Genomic DNA, 5,396 nt, shown 5'->3' with positions numbered 1-5,396 from the left:
CCCCCCCAAAACCCCGCCGAACGGGGGGGGGGGGGGGGGTTGTGGTGAGAGGTAACTCACCACAACTCAGCTGCTGCCAGCAGCAGCACTGCGAGTTCCCTGTGCCACTTTTTGCTATATCAGGAACTCTGATGGGGGGTTGGAAAAGGATACTTTTCCTGCTAGGCAGCGCCCCCTCCCCAAATTCCCTTGGGTCTTGGGACTTGGTGGGGGCAGGGCTGGGCCCTCCCAACAGAAGAGCTCCTTTTACAGCCCCTCTGCCAGAAATGCTGGCACAGTGAAAAGGGGTGCAAAGAACTTGTACTGTTGCTGCTGGCTGCAGCTGAGGGAAAGAAGTCCCCCCCCCGCCATGAGATGGCCTGGCTTGGTCCAGCCCCCAGCAAGACCTGAGCTGGGAATCTGGTGGAGGAGGGAGGCGCACCCAGGAAATGGACTTCTTTCCCCCAGCTGTAGCCAGCAGTGGCAGTGCAAGTTCCCTGTGTTGCTTTTCATTGCTCTGGGATCTCTGACATAGGAAGTGGACAAGGATTCCCCCCCCAGCTGAGTGCCTCCCTCCCCTCCCCTCCCCCCCATTTCTGGGTAGGGGTTCAGGGGTCTAGAACCAGCTCCCCTGAAGTAGGGGGGGCTCCTTTTCCTTCTCTCCCCTGCCAGAGTTTCTGTCATGGCCAAAAGCGGCACAAGGAACTTACACTGCCACTGCTGGCTACAGCTGAAGTAAAGGATCCCTCCTCTGGCTGTGCTGCAGCATGCTGCAGGGTCATGGTAGCTGTGGGAATGGAAAGTCGTCTTCCCACCCCATTCCTTAACCCAGCTATGACTCACAGCAGGCCAGGATCAGAGGCTGTCACTAACAGCCAAGGCAAGCCCCTGGAAGGGGCCTCTGGAATTCCAGGAAACATTACCTAGCTTAATGCATGATGGATGTGGCTCAGAGTTCAAAAAAGGCTCTAACTTAAGGCATTTTGGTCTGATAGCACATCCATTGAGGGTTAACTTAGAGCACATTCCACCCTTTTAAAAACACTAAGTGCTGTGAACATCTGTTTAGTTACAGCTTTAAAGTGCTTTCTGTGTGCTTAATGCAAATTAAGTATCATGCCTGTACCTAGGTTTGGATAGGATTAAAACTGATCTATGGATTTTTCTGTCAGTATCAACATGATAATTACCTTCACAAAGAGAATGAAAAGCTTAAGTTGAAATATAGCTGTAGGCAACAATAATGGGTGAAATTCTTGCTATTTTGATGGCAATGGGAATTTCCTACTGACTTCAATAGTGTTATAATTATATCATTCTCTCTCCAATGTTGTTTAGTGGTTTGAGGAGGCTATTGTCTCTTTCATGGCAGCTTATGAAGAGCTGGAAAAAATAGCTGAAAATTAAAAAAATAAAATGTTAATAGAAAGTGGTGTAACAGGGAAGCCTGGCCTGGCTACTAGGCAGGAGAGAAAGAGAGTTGGAGGGACAGAGACTATAGCAGTTAAAAAGAAGGGAAGAACAGAAGAGAGCCACAGGCAGGGATATAGAGGGCTGGTATTCTCAAAGCAGATATCATAATTGAATAGTCACCAATTAAGTGATTAGCATCTCCTTCACGGGACCAGGAAGTGGGCTGGGTAGAGTTACTTGGCTACTTACACCCCTGCTGGAGGATCTGAGGGGAAGGGGGTAGAGCTGGAGACCAATCCGATGGTTTGTGGTAAGACTGTGAGGGGAGGAAGGAGGTTCCAGAAGAACCTTAACAAGGCAGAGATACAGGCAATGAACCTGACTGACTCACAAGGGGCGGTAAAGGGGTGGAGGCTCCAGATTATGGATAGGAGCTGAGGAAGTGTAAAGTCACAGCTCCATCCTGAAAATAAAGAGCTATACTTGTTTAGAAGAATCCATGACTAGGTTCAGTTCCTGGGGAAAAGGGTAAGTGCTGAGGGGAGAAGAGGAAAAGTAAAAGAGCAGGATTCCTGCTCCAAGACTGAAGAGGAGGAGGCTGAGAAACAAAACCTGGCGTGAGTGACTGGTGCCACTTTAGTAAGGGGGGGGGACACGTGCCCCCCCAACAACCAGTCAGCAACCGGGGGGGGGTCCCCCCACAGCCAATCTCACCAACTGGGGGGAAATTTACTGACAGGGAAGCAGCTGTCGTGTTTCCACTCCCTGGCCAGCACTCCTGGTGCTCCCACCTGCCCCTCCACCCACCACCTAATTGGGGACTGCTGGCTGTCAGAGAGTGCACCAGCACTCTCAGGGGGTGCACATACACCCCTGTCCACCCCATACATGTCGCCACTGAACATGGCAAACACCACACCAAGGAAGAGCAATCCCTGACCCTGCTACCTACCTCCTGAACTAAAAAAGTACCAAGTGTGGCAGGTAAGAAAGGAGGCAAAACCAAGGAAAGGCGGGTTGTGACACCAGGCTACATCTTCCAGGTAACTGGGGGAAAACAGATAATAATTGCCTTAGATTATCAATGAAGCTGTCACAAGTGGACTCACTAAAAGTGGGTTAAAATTTTCTGAGCCAAATAATATACTGTATCATTAACACTGGTTGGTTTTAGATAACATGAAGAGCAAGCTTTATTTTGTTTCAACTACAACAAGCTTTTTGACTGTGTATTACCAGCTGTGACATATCAACAAGGCAGAAATATAGAAACTCGGCAAAAAGAGCTCTGCAGTACTAATTCAGGGTGAAATTCTCACTTAGAACACATTTAAGTGCACACAACTTCTGCCGGTCCCCTTCAAAAGAGTGAATTTCCACCCTATCAGTTTCTGACAACTCCTTATTGATGATCCATTGAAGATATTGAATAGCATTGGAAAAAATACATTTCTTTTCAAAAAATTAAAATCGGAGAGTGGTGCATTCAAACAAAAAGCAATGGAATTACCACACATTAATGAACAAGCAGAGCTGAAGCCTAAATGATTAATATCAGATGAGGACACCGAGAGCTCTAAATCTGCAATATATGCTTAGGAAATACATGCTTACTTTTAACTTTGTAATAATAAAAACATAGCAACTATTTGCCCAGACTAGAAGGCTAGAAGTGATGGGTAAAGGAATGGAAATAAAGCATTTCACAGGTTGTGATGGAGCTGTTAATGGACATTTAATCAGAACTATAAAGAATTTCTGTGGGACTAGTTAATGATTTTAAGTGTATTAGAATTCAAAGCTCAGAATAGACCCACTAAAAGTCCAAATAAATAATTTTACTTTAACTGACATTCACTATTTCTTAGGTTATATTATATACAGCTCAGTATCTCCTTTTTATTTTTTGTCAGTCAGTAAGTACAGCTAGAAAGATTGCCAAATAAAGCAGATCAGCTATGCTGAAATGCATCCAGCACAGCTAATCTGCCTCATTGGACAAAACTGAAGTCACCTATTGTCCTAGAGGGTTGGACCCCTGCTGCTCCCTGGAGTGGCGGGGGCCTAATCATGCAGGACAACACTTGGGGTGTATCTCTGCAAACAGGGAAACCTTGCTGCAGGATTCCCAGAGCATGCATCTGCAAGCAGGGAACCCAGGGTGCCCCTATTTGCAGAGGTACACAGTGCAATATGCACATCTAGGGAATACTTTACCTGGGGATTCTTGGGGCAAGCCTCTGCAGATGGGAGGACCTTGGTAGGTACTTTCAGGCTCCAGGTGCCCAATCCTGCCTACCATGGGAATGAAAATGTTCAGGGTGAGCAGCTTTGGGTCCCTGAAGCCCTAGGAATATCTGCCTGGCTGGAGAACATGGGCAGCTCCAGGCTGCCTGCACTCTCTAGCCACAAAGCAAACAGACGCCCACCACAAAAAGTAGCACAAAAATACACTGCCTTTTGTTGCTGCCACAATTTTGGGCATTTGTGGACTGACAAAAATAGGGTAGTTGAAGTTCCCTTTCGGAAATGGGCTACATTTGATTGCAAAATGGAATCCCTCCAGTTAGACTTTACTTAGTGTTCTAGTAAGAACTGTACTTTTAATCAATAGTGTAGTTAGATGTATTAAATATAAGCCCATTGACATCTGCTCATTCCCAAGAAACATCTACTCACAGATGGAAGTGGAAAAAGGAAGAAAAGAGAGAACTCTTAAAGTCTAGGAGAGCACTGGAGACAGTGGAGTTAAAAACTCTCCAGAATTCAAATTCTGGCCCTTGTGCAAGGCACCTCTACCAAATAATATTGGACATTCTTAGTGTATAGGTAAGTCTTGATGAAACTCATGTGCTGCACAAGACCTCTGTATGTCACTCCTTTATTAAAATAACTCAAAAAAATTGATTCTACCTGAAGCTTTTCCTGGCAGAGGGGTCCATGAAAGTATCTCTGTTTTTGAAGAGGAGGAGATATAGACACTGAGTCAGGTTTGTTAAGTCTTCCAGTAATTTTAGTCCGCTGTGGAGTCAAATTGAGTTTCTATGTTCTTCTTAACCACAATCTTTTAGGAGAGGAGAAGAAGACAGTGATGAAATGAAAACAAGAATTGAACCAGGGGTCTAGGTTGTAGCCGTGTTGGTCTAAGGACATAGGCAGACAAGATTCTTTGGGTAAATCTGATATATTTTATTAAACCAACTCAAATAGTTGGAAAAAATCTTAGGGCAATCGCATTCAGAATTCCATAAGGACAAAGTGATACTAAAGACTAACTCAAAGTTCTTGCTTAAAATTTTCTCAATATTCCAACAGTCAAGTAATCAAACTGCCATTTTTCTTTTCTAAGTTTCATGCCGATTGAAGGGAGGCTAAAATTTGCATTATGGATGTTAACAGAACTGTTTACTACTATTTGTACAGAATAAGATCATTCAGAAGTTCTCCTATATTGCTTCTGGCCTTTGTAGACACGAAAGATCAATCTGGTCTCCCTGCATCCACAGAGACCAGTGGATGTGATGTACCTTGATTTCAGCAAGGCTTTTGATACGGTCTCCCACAACATTCTCACAGGGAAGCTAAAGAAGTACGGGCTGGATGAATGGACCCTAAGGTGAATAGAAAACGGGCTGGAACATCGGGCTCAGAGAGTAATAATCAATAGCTCAATGTCTAGTTAGCAGTCAGTATCAAATGGAGTGTCCCAGGGGTTGGTCCTGGGGCTGGTTTTGTTCAATGTTTTCATCAGCGACCTGGAAGACAGCATAGAGTGCACCCACACCAAGTTTGCAGATGACACCAAGCTGGGAGAAGTAGTAGATATGCTGGAAGGTAGGGCTAGGATTCAGAGAGACCTAGACGAATTGGATAATTGGGGCAAAATAAATTTCATGACGTTCAACAAGGAAAAGTGCAAAGTCCTGCACTTAGGACGGAACAATCCCATGCATTGGTATAGACTGGGGGCTCTGCAGAAAAGGACCTGGCGGTTACAGTGGACA

The sequence above is a fragment of the Gavialis gangeticus genome, unplaced genomic scaffold (assembly GCF_001723915.1).
Source record: "Gavialis gangeticus isolate Ggan-Ray unplaced genomic scaffold, GavGan_comp1, whole genome shotgun sequence".
Taxonomy (NCBI): domain Eukaryota; kingdom Metazoa; phylum Chordata; order Crocodylia; family Gavialidae; genus Gavialis; species Gavialis gangeticus.
The sequence above is the reverse complement of the archived record's forward strand: the minus strand, read 5'-3'. Positions refer to the sequence as shown.